At 46.5% G+C, this 17553-nt stretch overlaps 1 long non-coding RNA gene across 1 annotated transcript; it reads right to left on the bottom strand.

Moving 5' to 3' along the window:
* Window positions 1–1612: 1612 nt before the first annotated feature.
* LOC125443704 lies at window positions 1613–15105 on the bottom strand. Its single transcript, XR_007246163.1, has 3 exons — window positions 14977–15105; window positions 10250–10636; window positions 1613–1816 (listed from the first exon to the last, which is right to left on the bottom strand). It is a non-coding gene; the product is annotated as an uncharacterized LOC125443704 (long non-coding RNA).
* Window positions 15106–17553: the final 2448 nt, after the last annotated feature.

The raw sequence follows: 17553 nt of genomic DNA, 5'->3' as shown, positions 1-17553 counted from the left end.
TTACAATCTTCTGATATTGCCAAGTCCAATTCTTCCAAGCAAGTGGGTTGGCTCCTGAAGACTCCAAGGCTTGATGAACAGGATTCAACATGATGAAGGTTTCCAGGAGAACTCTCACCCATTACAAACATAAAAACCCTTAACAAGGTGTTAAGGGCTTAGACAAACCAAGGTCCGAGTCTGGTAGCCTTGTCTCCTCCAAACTAAATGAGCTCTGCAGCCTCTTGCTGCTTTGAGTCTCCACCCATTTCTGGGTCAACCCATTCTGAGCATGGGGGTTACACAGGCAGCAATCGGAGCCTGTGGACACAATGCGGGTTGCTGTCGTGCCTTCACACATAGGCAGAGTTCCCCCCCTTACTTCCTTTGCTGCATAGCCAGGCAGGCAGGCTGGCATGGACCCTCACAGCCATTCTGCCGTCCCTGCAACCCTAAGTGGCTACACAGCTGCAAGGCCTGGGACCTTTATAAAACAGGAAGTGTGACCGTGTGCAGTGCTTCCCAGGGCAGCCGTTGGCTCACGAGCAGCTGCAACCCGCATTAAAACAAAAAAAATTGTGGATGGTGCGATTCTTGTATAACTTGTTTTGGGAGTGATACAGAGGTGGGATCCAGCAGGTTCTCACAGGTTCCCGAAAGTAGGTTATTAATTATTTGTGTGTGCCGAGAGGGGGTTACTAATTGGTGATTTTGCCACGTGATTTTTGCCTTAGTTACGCCCCTCCTCTCAGCAGTAGCGTGCAGAGCTTGAAGCAGTCTAGCAGGAGGTGCACCAGCGTGCGTGGCAGCCTGCGCCTGCGTGCATTCGTTTCCCGCCCAAGGACTGGTGCAGTGGCTGCGTCCTTGCCACAGCACCGCCTAGGAATGCCCCGCCCCCAGAATGCCCGGCCACGCCCCCGTCATGCCCGCCCAGCCCCATTGGCGCTACGCCACTGTTTGAATCCCACAACCATGGGAACCTGTTACTAAAAATTTTGGATCCCACCACTGGAGAGATAGCACGGGGCAGCCTTGCTTTAGGGGCGGAAGCTGTGCGAAGTTTCTCCCAGAACAGGCCTTTTCCTGTCCCCAGCCCAGGTTTATTGGCCCAGGCGGAAGGGGCCCTTGCCTTGAAAAACCTATAGTAAGTCTGTAAGTCATCGTAAGTCTCTTTCCATGACTCCACTCACAGGTACACGCAGAGTTCATAATGGGGCAAATAACTCCCCTGTGGTCATGTAGGTTAGGAAATTGGCTTAAGTCTCCTCTCTATCTGTGGTGTGGTCTTGTTTCAAAGCAGGCTCCTGCATATATTGCAAGAACTTGCACCTGAGGAGGTCTAACTGGAAGTTCATCATCATCATCATCATCAACCTTTTATTGCCATGAGTTTAAAATACAACAGAGAGGTTGAGGAGAATCAAGTTAAAATAAGTAAACAAAATAAGTAAAAGACATTTCCAGCAGTTAAAACAATAAATAAATAAATAAACTAAAATCTGTGGCGAATCTGTTGTGCCAGCGCCAGGAATTTGGCAACGTCTAGGGATCTCTGAGGAGACTGATCACAAAGCAGATAGAAAGATTTGATCTTGTCTGATGAGTAGGCATAGTTCTCAGTGTATGGGTCTATATATTGTCTTCTAGATGAAGCATATAGTTCGCAATCTAGGAGGATGTGCTCGATTGTTTCGATGGCTTTTTGTGAGCAGGGACACGTTCTTTGTTGGTATGGGAAGTTCTCATGGATAACCTGGATGTTCTATAGTCAGGCCCTCAGCCATAAAGAAGACAGGGTGATCTTGTGCCAATCTTTCTTTCATTCAGCCTGGCCAACCTGACAAGATAAAAATGAAGGAGAAGGAGAAAATGCGTCACCATGAAGAAGGGGAAGAGTTTGGATTTATACCCCACTTTCTCCACCTTTAAGGAGTCTCCAAGAGGCTTACAAACTCCTTCTCTTCCTCTTCCCACACCAGACACCTTGTGAGATAGATGGGGCTGAGAGAGTTCTGAGAGAACTGTGACTAGCCCAAGGTCACCCAGCAGGCTGCGTGTGTAGGAGCAGGAAAACAAACCTGAGCTCCTCGGAGGGAGGACGAGATACAAATGTGATAGTCAGACAGGTAAGGTAGCCAGTTCCTCTTAGATCCATTCTTTCCAGTGCAGCCAGGTCTCTATGAGGCAAAAAGAACTCGGGACATGCAGCCTGCTGTGATAGAGGAAAGTGCACACCCCGTGCACCAAAATGTGACACACACACACACACACCCAACAGTCTTCTATTAATATTTAGTTGTCTCACTCAATTAAAGTTTCATGACAGAATCCAATTCAGGCAGGAGCGGAATGTTTGCTATACAGGGAAAGCTGCGGGTGAAATTGGCACTTTATTTTTGTTCATCTCTGGATTGTCTTCGTTTTGGCTTCAATTGAGAAAGGGAGCTGCAAACTCTCCAGTGCCCTCTGGCTATTGTTGTTGAAGCCACCGGAGTCCCTCTCCTTCGTTTCCTCCCATTTACGCTCCGGGAAATTGGCAAGCTTTTGTCTATTAAAAACTGAGCACCTTCTCCCTTGGAGGAACAAAAAGACTCTTGGCGGCCGCTTGGCTTATTAGACGTTGCTCTCGCGAAGAAGGTGATTTTTGCAGCCAATTTTGCTTCTGATGTTTCAAACATTGGAGACTTGGTTGTAGAAAGTGGCAAAGACAGTGATGGCGACCTACTGGCGTGTTCAGACATGAGCAGAAATTGTCTTAGAAGAAGAAGAGGAGGAGGAGGAGGAGGGTGATGGCGATGAGTTTGGATTTATATTCCACCTTTCTCTCTTGTAAGGAGACTCAAAGGGGCTTACAAACTCCATCCCCACAACAGACACCTTGGGAGGTAGGTGGGGCCGAGAGAGTTGGGAGAGAACTGTGACTAGCCCAAGATCACCCAGCAGGAACGTAGGACTGGGGAGACAAATGTGTTTCACCAGATAAGAGTCTGCCGCTCAAGTGGAGGAGAGGGAATCAAACCTGGTTCTCCAGATTAGAGTCCACCTGGTCTTAATCACTACACCAATTGGCATTTAGAGAGAAGAGGCTTGAGCCTTCCCTATTAATGCTGCTTTTAGAACCTGGCATAGCCCTGGGGAGTTATTTTCATAGAATCATAGAATTGGAAGAGACCACAAGGTCCACCAAGTCCAACCCCCTGGCATGCAGGAACACACAATCAAAGCACTCCCGACATGTTCATCCAACCTCTGCTTAAGAACCTCCAAAGAAGGAGACTCCACCACTCTCCAAGGCAGCGAATTCCACTGTTGAACAGTCCTGACCATCAGAAAGTTCTTCCTAATGTTTAGGTGGAATCTCTTTTCCTGCACTTTTTCTCCATTGAGTAAACCAGCGGATACACATAAGTTTCCACCATGGGGCAGATTTTCTGAGCTACTTCACATATCACAGTCTAAACCTGGCATGCAGACATCTAAGAACTGAGTTCCCAGCACAGAACTCCGTGACAATGTGGATTTCCTAACACTAAGGTGACCAGATGGTCACCTTGTGAACCGGGATGGGGGGTAGGCGGCTGCGCGCGCACGCATGCGCACGCGGTCACAGGAGCGCATGGCCTTCTGGGGCTTGCCGGAAACAGCAAGCCCCAGAAGGCCGTGCTCCTGCGGCCGCGCACACGGGAGGCTGCCACACTGCCTTGCGCCCCAGAAGGCAGTGTGGCAGCCTCCCAAAAATCGGGACAATTTAAATAACCCGCGGGACGCGGGACAAATTGTTTGAAGGTGGGACTGTCCCACCAAAAGTGGGACGTCTGGTCAGCCTGCCTAACACGTAAATCAGGCCTATTTTCTTGTCCTTTCACTAGTTCTGTTAATCTCACTTTGGCCTTGCCTGATTCTTTCTTGAACCCAGAGCAGCAAAGAGACAGAGCAGGTGGGCAGGAAAAAGACGAGAGAGTTGGAAAAGGGCCGTCTGAAAATGGCTACTGCTACTTTGATGAACAGTAGCTACTACAACCATTTGAGGGCTTCTCAGTACACTCTCAAGTCCTTGGGCAAACTGGGCCTCAAGTGTTATATGAGGACCACCCAAAGTCAAAACAATCCGCTGAATATCAAACTACAGTAGATTTTTTAAAAAACAGGCAATGAAGAAGCGGCCGTCTGAGTTTTTGCTTTGAGATTTGTTTCCCGGATCAGCTGCTGACGGCAACACATTCGCAGTCAGGAAATTTCAACAAGCCAGCCAATCTTTCTCCTATTGGGCAAAATCGCTCTCAGCTGCGTAGAAAAGTGTCCCAGCTCAACACACCTGAGAACAACAACAAAAAATGTAATCTGTAATTTACAAGAAGCGAGCGCGGCAAGATTAGATTTGATCTCCACCGTGTCTAAGTGAACTAGGGATATTTATATTAGGATAAGTGGGAATCACAAATTGCTTTTGTTGTTTCTTTCAGGTATCGGCGCTCTGTTTGCCAAAGCCTGCAGGGGAAGCAAGAACAATGATAATTACTGTCACTTTTGCATGTTGCGGGTCTGTTGGTAATAAGCTACAAGGCATTTCTTATTGCTTTCTCCCTTATATTTAGTTAAAGAGTATTTCTCGTCTCCCCTCAAGACTGTACTTCTCCGTTTCCTGTAGCTTGCAATGAAATCAAGGAATAGCTGTCAAAATATTGGCTCGGCAGCGGCTTTGCAAATTAATCCCATTGCCTGGTACCTGTAACAAAGGTTGCAATCTGCAACTGGCGTTTCCAGCGGTAATTAACTTATTAAGATTGTGCCGGCAGTTGAGTGTGCGGAACATCGCCAGGTGTGCAATGTCGTTTGGAGCGTCCCGCGCAAAACGCACCTCTGAGTTTTCTCTCTTTAGCTCTCCACTCTGTCAGCTGCCCAATTTGATCGGTTAAATAGTCGGAGGTAGGGAAAGGGGGTAGTTTGCAAAGGTTCGGGGCAGGGTGGGGGGGGGAGGTTGGAGAAGACAAGCCAAGTAATATCCCTTCTTTCAGACTGATGTGTTTATTACATTTTGTGACAGTGGATCCCAAGGCAGATGTTCAATAAAGAAACAAGCTGGTACAGAGCACGGCAAAAGAGAGAGAGGGGCGGCGTGCAGGCAGGAAATTGGGAAAGTTATCATAAGCATGGAGTTGTTATTGAACGTTGCGCTTCTAGCGTTTGTAGCCACTGTGTTATAGGCTCTTCTGCAGACAGTAATCTAACAGGGAATTATTGAAAGCTGACTGCCAATATCTTTAAATTGCACTGTGCGCTCTGGAGCTGCTACTCAAACCTGGGCTAACGATACGGGGCTGGGGCGGGAAGGGGGGGCACCCAGACCTTTTCCCTGCCTGGATAATAGGCGGCCAAAGAGGTGAAAAATAAAAAAAACCCCACTAGCTGTGGTTTTTGAGTGACAATCGCAGGGGTCTCAAACACAATCCCTTCCTTTGCCCACGTATGGCACCCTGGGAGGTAGGTGGAGCTGAGAGAGTTCTAACAGATCTGTGACTTGCCCAAGGTCATCTGGCAGGCTTCATATGTAGGAGTGGGGAAACAAACCCAGTTCACCAGATAAGAGTCTGTCGCTCATGGGGAGGAGTGGAGAATCAAATCCGGTTCTCCAGATTAGAATCTACCACTCTTAACTACTACACCACAAAGGTTATATCAGCTGTTCTGTTTCTGGATGTATCTCATATATAGAACTGCCAGCTTCCAGGAACCAGGAGAGCTGCCAGAATTACAGCTGATCTCCAGATTATAGAAATAGGTTTCCTTGGAGAAAATGGCGGCTTTGGAGAGTGACATCTATGACATCATGTCCTGCTGAGGTCCATCTCCCCCCACCCAAATCCTGGCCTCCCCATCCAGAGAAAGCAATTCCCCAAACCAGAGACAGCAACCCAACAGGCTGCCACCTAAAGCATCCATTTCTACCTGTACAAATCATACTGAGAAATGCAAAAGTTTGGCCAATCTTTTTTTTTCTTTGAAAAGCATACACTTATTTGAGTGTTCTGGTAGGGACGAGTCTACCTTATAATTAATTTCAGTTTCCTTTAAAGATGTCTTAAAACATTTATAACCAGAACTCTAAAATGTCAAATGATGAGCAGCACATTTCTTATTTCCATCTAGTTGTAATTGCACTAATGTGAGTTTGGGAGCTGAAAGGATGAAAGTCCACCAAGTCCAATGAAAAATGATCAGCTGTTGATCTTCTCGAAGCTGAACCAGGGGGCATACATACTAGAACCAGGGGGCGCACATTGAAAATGCTGGGGGGAAGAATTAGGACTAATAAAAGGAAACACTTCTTCACGCAACGCGTGATTGGTGTTTGGAATATGCTGCCACAGGAGGTGGTGATGGCCACTAACCTGGATAGCTTTAAAAGGGGCTTGGACAGATTTATGGAGGAGAAGTCGATCTATGGCTACCAATCTTGATCCTCTTTGATCTGAGATTGCAAAAGGCCTTAGCAGACCAGGGTGCTTTCGGGGAGCAGCAGCAGCAGCAGAAGGCCATTGCTTTCACCTCCTGCATGTGAGCTCCCAAAGGCACCTGGTGGGCCACTGCGAGTAGCAGAGAGCTGGACTAGATGGACTCTGGTCTGATCCAGCAGGCTCGTTCTTAAGTTCTTAAGTTCTTAAGCTGCCCCATTGGCATTGATGCCATGTTTGTGCAAATATTGTCTTCATTCATAGGAACATGCTGACCCAGTTCAGGCATAATTCAAAAACCCTGTTTTACGTTAACTGGAATCAGGCTGTGAAACCCAGATTGACTTTCAAAAGGCTATTCAAATCCTAGTTTGCTTCAAGAGACCTTTGGCAACTGAAGTACCTTTCCCTTTAAAGGGAAATGCCTTGCCTTTAGAGTGGGGGTGGGCAGCTGTGAGCGTGATCGCAGTTGCATGGCAGACAGTGGGGCTCCTCCTCATGTTTAAACAGGGAAACGGGAGGAGACCCCACTGTGAAGGAACCACTGCAGAAAGTGATCCATGCATAATGGGCCTCAGTCTTAGAACCAAAAAATATCCAGGAGTTCACAACTTTTTAAAAAATGTAGATTAAGAAATGCATCCATCTGGGGCAATGCTCCATTCCCTGGAAGGAGAGATGCTGGGAGCAGTAGAGCCCAGGTCTTGTATTCCTTTTGGACGGTCCATGCTGACAGGTGCACGAGGAGAAGAAGAAGAAGAGGAGGAGTAGAAGTTTGGATTTATACCCCACCTTTCTCTCCTGTACGGAGACAAAAGGTGGCCTACAAGCTCCTTTCCCTTCCTCTCCCCACAACAGACACCTTGTGAGGTAGGTGGGGCTGAGAGAGTTCCGAAGGTCACCCAGCAGGAATGTAAGCAGTGCAGAAACACATCTGGTTCATGAGGTGAGCCTCTGTGGAGGAATGGGGAATCAAACCCGGTTCTCCAGATTAGAAGCCACCTGCTCTTAACCAGTACACCACACTGCAACAGAATGACTCAACATGCTCCAGTCTATCTACATATGGGAGTGAGGAAAGATAGTGCAGAGGAGCAGTTTGTGGGCACCTTTTGCCCGAGGTCCTATAAGAACATGCATCTGTTCATTGTCTTCCATGACAATAAGGCAATAAGCATTGACCAATGGCAAGCCAAACAGCGTTATTGGCTCAAGGTCTCTGGGTTGCCGACAAATCAGCCGCCATTCGTTGGCCAATATTTGCAAACACATTAAAGTAAATTCCTCTTCTTTGGCCTTCCAGTAGTCTGGGACTACCATAATGACTTGGTTTCTGCCACGTTTATTCTACCAATCTCTTGTCATTTGGCTCCTGACTAAATATCAGAGCCCTCTTTGTCTTACCTATATAAACAGCAGGATCTTTCGACCTTCCTGTCTGGAAGGAAGCCCAGAGATTTCATAATATTATTTCTTTCGGCGCAGTAGAGGTGGAAATATTGTTTGGAGTGATCATCTTTGCCTCGGCAGGTCAGCGCTGATGTTCTTTTTATACAGCTCTTTAATATAAGCAATATTCTCCCTGGCTCTTGACTCATAAGACAGCCGTTTTCTTTCAAAGTGTAAATTAAAATGATGTCACAAGGGGTCATTAATGGACTTTGGAGTGTCAATACTGAGGGCATTGAGTCCCAACTGTTTAATATTGAAAAAGAAGTCAATAAGAGCTGTGCCCCCCCCCCCCACACACACACACTGAAGCCATGATGGGGGATACTGAGATGATTGGGTTTGTTCTAAGTTCTAGACCACACTATGTAATCGGAGGTCAAACACTATCGGCAAGAATTAGAGATCCCCCAAACTTTCTGCACCTGGGAAATGGTCTTTGTTGTGTGGATTCAAATGAGTGATGCTTCTCACTCCAAAGATATATCACTTTCTTCCAAGTACTGACCCTTCTGAGCTTCCAAGAGCTGATGAGATCAGGCTATAGGTGGCGAACCTTTGGCACTCCAGATGTTATGGACTACAATTCCCATCAGCCCCTGCCAGCATGACCAATTGGCCAATGCTGGCAGGGGCTGATGGGAATTGTAGTCCATAACATCTGGAGTGCCAAAGGTTTGCCACCACGGGATACCATCGCGCCGTCCCTCCCAGGGTATAAATAAATACCATGGTGTAAAAAAAACAACAACAACATGTAAACACAATACACTTTTACAATCCCAGCAGTGAAAAGTGGAGAAACAATGCTGCTGACAGAAATACAGAAAGGGGGGAAAAAGGAACATTCACTCATCTCCAATCTCTCCTTTTCCCCCCGTTTGTTTTAATACAAAGCCAAAATGAGATGGCCGGGAGACAGTTTTTTAATATTGCTCAGCCATTTTCTGCAAAGCACCTGTTTCGCCAAGCCAACGCGTCAATGCCGCATCTTGGAATCCAAGCCTGACAATCTAATTTGGAAGCCTCACTGAATAACTTAATCAACAAGACTAAATTAGCCGAAGCAAGCTTGGGCACCATGTTCCCTCTTTATGGTTATCATTTTTAATAAACTTCGAAGAGCCTTTCCAAGGAGATGCCTTTATGGAAATAGCCTTCTCAGTCAGTGTTGCTTGAGATTAAGACATGATTGGCTCCTCAAATTCCTCTTTCACTGTTTCCCTACGAAAGGTGTCAGCAGGGCCTATGGTCTTTTGATTGACATTCGCCAAATAGCTTTCTGTATTGGCCTTTGGAATAATAGAGACGTCAAATCACCTCAAGCCCGGCTCATTGGTTCCATAAGGGCCTTGAATAAATGTTTTGAATATTTGTGGGCGGGATATGGAAGGAAATGTTAATTCTTCTCGCTGCAAAACAGGCCTGCTGGAGGAAATATGTGCCCTGACCTGGATAGCCTAGGCCAGTGGTGGCGAACCTTTGGCACTCCAGATGTTATGGACTACAATTCCCATCAGCCCCTACAATTGGCCATGCTGGCAGGGGCTGATGGGAATTGCAGTCCATAACATCTGGAGTGCCAAAGGTTCGCCACCATGGGCCTAGGCCAGTCTACTTCATCAGATCTTGGAAGCTAAGCAGGGTCAGTCCTGGTTATTGTTTGGATGGGAGACACCCAAGACAGTCCAGGTTGCTACCAGAGGCAGACAGTGGGAAACCAACTCTGTTCACCTCCTGCTGTGAAAACACTCCAAGCAGGGGCGTACCGGCCACGGGGACATGTTAGGTCACATGGCCCCGGCTGCTGGCCATTTAGTCATGCCCCCCACTGGAAAATTGCCCCACACCTCTTTCTTCCCTACATTCATTACCTGCATAGCCCCACCAGGCTGTTGCAGGCCCGCCACACACCCCTCAGCTTGGCCCGGCCCAGCCCGACCCTGCCAGGCTGCTCGGGACTGCCGCTGCTGGCTAAGATAAGTGGGGCATGGGAGGGATGGGGTGGGGGTGCCTGGAGAAGGTGTTATCCCAGGCACCATTTACCCCCAATATGCCTCTGCCTCCAGGAGAAGGCCTCTATGCCCTGTTTATTGGCCCTCTAGGACAACTTGTTGGCCACTGCGTAAAACAGGATATTGGACTATATGAAGCACTGTTCTCTGACGTAGCAGGGGTCTTCTTAGGTTCCCATTATCTGCCCAAAGGTTTTACTAAGTTGTGTTATATCTAGTGAAATTCTTCCAGTAGCACACATCTCTGGCAAGTTTTGCAACACTGCTAGCAAACAAGTTTCCGCAAGCAATGGAAGGCCAAGGAGTGAAGCCAGGAGAGATCTAGATTCCACATATTCCTTTGAACTAACTCACCAGGTCTTCGGCTGCAGTGCTTCTGAGCCCTCCTGAAATGCTCTGTGGAAATTTGTTCATGTAACTTTCACCGACTGGGCTGACCTTTGGCAAGCATCTCCGAGTTTCCATCCTGTTGGCTTTTAGCATCTCTCTGCATTTTGTTCCTGCTTTCTTTTAAATATATGAAGCTGGGAACTCTTTTCACACCCAGGCTTTTAGCGAGCACCCTGTATTCAAAGTTCAGATCGCGCTTCCGCGAGGGGAGATGTTCTTTGGGCCTCTTTGCTTTGCTCTCAAAAGCACTCCAGGCTGAAATTTGATGGAGCCACCAGAGCAATTTTCTCATGCTGTAAACAGCACTGAAGCTCATCAAATTGAGTCGCAGCAAATGGTGGCATCAACCTGCTGTGACAATATCAGATACAAATATGAAGGTCAAAGATAATCTGTATAAAACAGATTTGCCACCTCATCATACTGGCTACTCGTCCACAATTTGCAGTCTACCCGGCCCCCCAAATCCTGGTTACACACAACTGCTGCCATCATTATCCCACAAACCAGGAACTAGGAGAGACCCCCACTCTTCCAATAGTCGATCAGCAGCGAGTGAGTCGTGATGACCGATTCACACCTGTGGGTTGATGCTTGATTGGCTAGTCAAAAATGGATCAACTTCTTTCCCTGCATCTGAGCTTGTAAATTTCCACTGATGAATTGTATTAGCAAAGATGCGGTTGAGAGACCTTGATCATAGCTTTCTAAAACCTCAGCTGCTGTATTTAGGCAGCATGATCCGGGGCGGGAGGGGGCGCATGGGCAACTCATGCCCCAGGTGCAGTTCTCCCTCCCTTTGTCACTGCACCCAGCTTCCTTATGCCAGGGAAGAAGCGAGGGGGAAGTGCGCCCGGTGCGTGCATGCGCCGCACGCCCCTCTAAGCCCCCAGAATGCCCCTCCCCTCCCCAGAGCACCATGCCCCCTGCTCCATCCCACCCCCGCCACACCTCCACCACACCCCAGAACACCTCCGCAGGGACACCCACCCGGTGTGTTGCACACACCCCTCCCCACACCACTTGGTGCTACGCCTCTGCCTTATGCTGAATCAGACCCTTGATCCCTTGGTCCAGTGGTGGCGAACCTTTGGCAATCCAGATGTTATGCAATCCCCCTGCTCCATCCCACCCCCGCCACACCCCCGCCACACCCCAGAACACCTCCGCAGGGACACCCGCCCGGTGCGTTGCACACATCCCCACACACCACTTGGTGCTACGCCTCTGCCTTATGCTGAATCAGACCCTTGATCCCTTGGTCCAGTGGTGGCGAACCTTTGGCAATCCAGATGTTATGTTTGGCAATCCAGATGCCAATTGGCAGTGCTGGCAGGGGCTGATGGGAATTGTAGTCCATAACATTTGGAGTGCCAAAGGTTCACCACCACGGCCTTGGTCCATTGAGGTCTAGATTGTCTACTCAGACTAGCAGTGGCTATCTAGGGTCTCAGGCAGTGGTCTTTCATGTCACCTCTTTCATGTCACCTTTCATGTCACCTCTAGGGTCTCAGGCAGTGGTCTTTCATGCCTTGTCCTTTCAACTGGAGATATCGGGATTGAACCTGGGACCTTCTGCATGCAAAGCAGATTCTCTTCTCCAATGCCACCGCCCCTCTCCTTTCATCCAATATTAAAATAACATGCCGGCAGATCCGAACACAGTCTCCTGACACCTCATTTGTTTTGGCCTGCGTTGGTAATAAGTGGAACCATGCAGTGCATTCAAGAGACCAGAGATCAGTTACAACTTTGGGCCAACGATGCCGGACTGGTATGATTGTCATGCAAAGCACTGTTGAATTACTATTCCCTTCGATTAACTTTCAGTGAGCATGTCCGAAGGCTGCTCCATTAATGGCTTTCTGTCAATACTGTAAAAATGCTAACCTGCCTTTACATCTAATCAATGTTAAAATGGCTCTTTACATAAATGGTCTATCCCTTTTCTTCATTAAAAAAGCAATCAAACTGGATTGAACCGAACAAGCAGTTGTAAAAGAGAGAGAGAGAGAGGGAGAAATGAAATACAATAATTAATTTTGAGACGGTGCATTTTGAGGTAGTTGTCCTTGAGTATTTTCTTCATCACCATTTTTTAAGGAGCATTGACAATCAATATTTCACTTTACTGTCATCCATCTTCATACAGTAATAAATTAAGTGGGAAATATTGATAGTTTTGACCGAGCTTTTAAAATTTACATACTAATGACAGCTACACCCTTGTGGCTTTTTATTTTATTTCTGTTGCTGTTTACTGTTAGTGACTAGAAGAGAATCTCAGCCACGGCGGAGCCATATTTTCTTCTCTGTAGGGAAAAAATAGTGCCAAATAGTCCCTGTGAATTCTTGCTGTATCTGATATCTGCACGTTTGGAGGGAGGCAAATGTTATGATTCTGTGACCTGGCCAAAGGTAGTTTTTAACTCAATAAAAAATGTTAACTCAAGAAAAAATGAAAAGGTTTTTTTAAAAAATGGTTGTGTCAAAGGTGAGGAGCAGCGTGGTATAGTAGTAAGGGTCAACACTCCCTACTGTAGTGTCTAAAGTCACAACAGTGTCATCTAATGTTACCTGCTCCCCATTTTCTTCTACTCTAAGGAGGTGAACCTCCCAACTTTTGCTAGGAAACTTCAGCAAACGGCGCATAGCCCAGAGATCACGGAAGCAGCAGAAAATGGCAGGCGGCAGGGAAACGAGCTTCAAAATTGGGTGGGGAAAATGTTTCCTGATCTCTGCACAGCAAGCAGGAAATATTTCAAAAACATTTTGGGGGAAAAAAGGTTTCCTAGTTTACTGTATCCAAATAAAATGTTTTGAGGCAGAAATAAAACATTTCCAAAATGTTTTGGGCTAAAAGCTGTGCGGAACTTGTCCAAAGGCGTGTGAGAGAGGCGGCCGCCTGGACCAATCGCCGGTTGCCTTTCTGCCCGGGGGAGGCCGCTTCTGAGAGAGGCGTCCGGCTTGTGTCACATGGCGCCTCTCAACCTATCCCGACGCACTTTGGGAGAGGCTTCGCAGGAAACATTTTCTTTCTTTCTTTCTTTCTTTCCTCAGAATTTTTTATTTGTGTTGTGCAGAAAGGGCCCTTGTGTGATTGACTGGTCTCATCTATCTTATGGTAGCCATTTTGTTGCAGTGCCCACCCTTTGTTCTCAAAATTCAAAATGTTCCCACAGGTTCAACAAGTTTGGGGGCCCCAGGATTCCAAGGCAGCAATCTGTCACTAGTCTACAGATGATGGAAGAAAAAAAATGACTGTCTTTCAAGCATTTAGATGGTGGATGTGCACAGACAAAGCTATACACAGACAAGCGCACGGACACACCAAGAGCGTGGTAAAATTAGCCCTGCTTTTTATGAGCCAATCCTGGGATCGTTGGTGGAAGATTAGCAAAATATTAGTACCGATGAAAAGTGGGGACTTCTCCAGTTTCCCTCCCTCTGTGGCGAACGCTCCTTTAGATCAAACCGACCAGGAAGTTCCTCACGGCACCGTCTGCGCTTAGAAAAGGGCAGGAAATCCGAGAGGGGTGGCGAAGGACTCGTTTTCATCAAGGTATCCGCTTCCATGATAGTAGGGGGGAACCCAAAGCACGATTGTATTACACTTTCCACACAAGCGCGCCTTGTTCCTCGTCGGGGAGAGATTTTACATGTCTGTGTGTCTGTGTGCGCAAAGCATTTGAGAACCCAAAGGCTCTTCTTCCAAATGGCGCTGCGAGGCAAATTCCTCAACAGTGTAATAGAAAATGTTAGACAATATTCCGTGCTGGCGCTACTGACATTTCGGCTAGCCGTGACACTTTGATTTTTTTTTCCTCCCTCCACAAAACATATGGATCACGCTCAAGTGTATTATTGGACAGGAAGCCTTCCCTTTATCTCTCTTTGTGTTCCCCCTCCCGCGCATCACCTCTGTTTGTTCCCAGCTTTCTCTCTGACTATAATTGTGGTGTTCTGATGCTGCCCAGGGAAGCGCTATTGCCTCACTAAATATTTCATAGCACACGGCGCTGCATACCTTCCAACTGGTCTCACTTGTTAGATAGATAGATTTGCCAAAAAGAAAAGAAAAGACAAGGAGGGGAAAAAGAGGCACACACATATAAATGGGGGTGACATATAAAACATTTGGAGCAAGGAGTAATTTTAGAAGTAATTAGCCGCTTCTGTTTTTTTGTTGTTGGCTTGGCTTTTCTTTGGCAGTCCCTTCTCTCTCTCTCTCTCTCTCTCTCTCTCTCTCTCTTTGTATGCATGCTCTCTGTGATTCCAACCGCTTGTTTCCTCACAGTTTCGTTTCCTATTTGTTCAAAAGGGAAAAGTTCAAAGGCCCTTCTGGCAGCCGAGGGAAAAAGCTTGCTTGAATGCTAACCCTCCAGTGCCTGTCTTGTCCTGACCTTGAGAAAGTAGCAGTAAACTGTTCTCTTGCAAACGCTGCATATGTGTTTTGTTAGACCAGGTTAGGAGGGGGTCATTTGGCTCACCTGAGGCTTGGGCCAGCCGCCTTCGACTGCCTTTCAGTGACATAATGCATTTTTTAAAAAGGACATTTCACCCCTTTGTCTGAGTCCAATATAGCTGCGCTCTCTCTCTCTCTCTCTCTCTCTCTCTCTCTCTCTCCTCTTTAAAACCAAACCTGTCAAAATCCCAAGCACACACTCCATAAAATATAAATAAGTACTTACTGTTTGCAGATGTTGCTTGTTTTCATAATGTTTGCATTTGAAGTCCTGAAGTTCTGCCTACTGTCAGCGCCCGGCCGGGGTACTTTAGTCCCTTTATTTGCAAAGGAACTTCAAAATGCAGTTTCTCGATGAAGACAGTTTCTGTCAAATCTGTCCACGGTCTCCCCGCAACCCCTCCCCCCCCACACACACACCTCCTTCCCCCTACCCGACAAAAAACAACAAGGCTAGCATTTATGCCTTTGACTGCACACACAAACATGCCAATTATAAGGAACAGCTCCCGACAGCAGTGTTCGGAGTTTGTAGTTAAAAAAACCTAAAAAGAAGAAGGATAAAAGGTATAATAAATGTTAACAAATACATTGTAGCACCATAGTAGATTAATAAGGCTTTTTTAAAAAGCCATACACATAGGGTAGCCGGCTTCCAGATAGGGCCTGGAGATCTCCTAGAATTTTTCAACTGATTTCCACAGTCAGTTCCCTGAGAGAAAATGGAACCATTAGATGGTGGACTGTATGGTCTTATCCCATGCTGAGATTTTCCCCCCATTCCCAAACCTCTCTCTCTCTCTGCTAGCTCCAGTGCCAAACCTCTAGAAATTTCCCAACCTATCCATAAGGCACAACTATAAAAGGAAGAAAACCCTGTCGAAACAGAAGATTTTGGATGTATACCCTACTTTTGTCAACCATAAGGAGTCTCAAACTTCCCTTTCTCTCCCCACAACAGACACCTGGTGAGGTTGGTGGGGCTGTAGAGTTCTGAGAGAACTGTGACTGGCCTAAGGTCACCCAGCAGGTTTCGTGTGTAGGAGCAGAGAAACAAATCCAGTTCACAAGGTAAGAGTCTGCCACTTATGTGAAGGAGTGGGGAATCAAGCCCAGTTCTATAGATTAGAGCCCACCTCTTTTAACCGCTGCACCACTCTGGCTTTAGAAGAGGACCATCTTATGGGTATGTTTAAACATATGGTCTGAGAATATTATTATTATTATTATTATTATTATTATTATTATTATTATTATTATTATTATTGTTGTTGTTGTTGTTGTTGTTGTTGTTGTTGTTGTTGTTATTTGACTTTTATACCGCCCACCCCCGGCTCTGGGCGGTGTAAACATTTCAATATAACATAAATAGGCAAAAGGAGCCCTCTCGATAAATTAAATACAATATCAGATAAAATAAGGGCTCTAAATATGTCTATTTGCAGACCATTTGGCAGTAATGGAGCAACCACAGAGAATCTCGGAATAGGTGCAGGGTCTGGGATGCCAATTCTTGCTTAGGAAATTTCTGAAGATTTCGGGTGGTACCTGGGGAGAGCGGAATCTGGGGAGGGGAAACACATCAATGGGGTATAAAGCCATAGAGTCCATCCTCCAAAGAGAAGCTGATCTCTGTCATCTGGAGATAAGTTTGAAATTTCAGGAGAACTCCAGGGCCTACCTGGAAATTGGCAACCCTAACCACTATGACCAAAACTCTCTATGGAGGGAACAGTGAGGAGATAAATGTTTGAAGAACGAAGGGAGGACACAAGTTCACGCAAGGGAAACAAATCCTTCAGGGAAGTTGGTTCCAAATGGGATTGCAAACTCTGGCCTGGGAAAATTCAGGTTAACTCTGGTTAGAGCAAAAAGGCAGGATATAAATGTTGTAATTTATTTATAATGTATATAAACTCCTGCAAAAGATGTTTCACCTCCATTTGAGGAAATATTTCCAGATGGTAAGCTGTGTTCAGCATTGGAATAGTCTCCCTCAGGTAGTGGCGGACTCTTCGTCACTGGAGATCTTTAAATATTGACTGGACACCTACATGTTGAGGGTATTATAGTTGTAGTTCCTCCATTGGCAGGGGGTTGGGCTACTTGACCTTAGTGGTCCCTTCCAACTCTGAGAGTAAACAAACAAATGAGTAAATAGATACCATACAGTCTGCCCTATGATAGGGCCATTTCCTCCAAAAACGTGGAACTCTATAGTCTGGAGATCAGTTGTGATTCCAATAGAACTCCAGAGAACTGGAGATTAGCAACCTTATCAAAATCTGCTTTTCTCCAGCAAAACAGGACTCAAAGTGGCTTAAAAACCCCAAAAAACTCCAAACAACAATCTTGCAATCAAAAGCCAGCAAGTAGAGCTGAGGTAGTGGAAGAAATGGGCCCTTTTTTCCCCTGACAAGTAACAGAAATAGGAGTGTGGTGGAGTCTCCTTCTTTGGAGGGTTTTAAAGAGAGGCTAGATGGCCATCTGTCAGGAGTGCTTTGATTATGTGTCCTTGCATTACAGGGGATTGGACATGATGGCCCTTGGGGTCTCTTCCAGCTCCAGGATTCTATGAAATAATATGGTTCAACTAGAAGGTGAGCCACTGTATTTTGAATGAATGGAAGCTTCTGCATCCTATTTCATGGCAGCACCATGAAAACTGTGTTGCAGTAATCTTGCACCGAGGTTATGTCGGGTCATGGGCCTACGTAGCCCAATGAGCTGAATCTAAGAAAGAAGTGAATTTGTGTACCAGCCATTCTGACTACTGTCACCCCTATTGGTGACCTTGTATGTA

The sequence above is a fragment of the Sphaerodactylus townsendi genome, linkage group LG14 (genome assembly GCF_021028975.2).
Source record: "Sphaerodactylus townsendi isolate TG3544 linkage group LG14, MPM_Stown_v2.3, whole genome shotgun sequence".
Taxonomy (NCBI): Eukaryota; Metazoa; Chordata; class Lepidosauria; order Squamata; family Sphaerodactylidae; genus Sphaerodactylus; species Sphaerodactylus townsendi.
The sequence above is the reverse complement of the archived record's forward strand: the minus strand, read 5'-3'. Positions and strand labels throughout refer to the sequence as shown.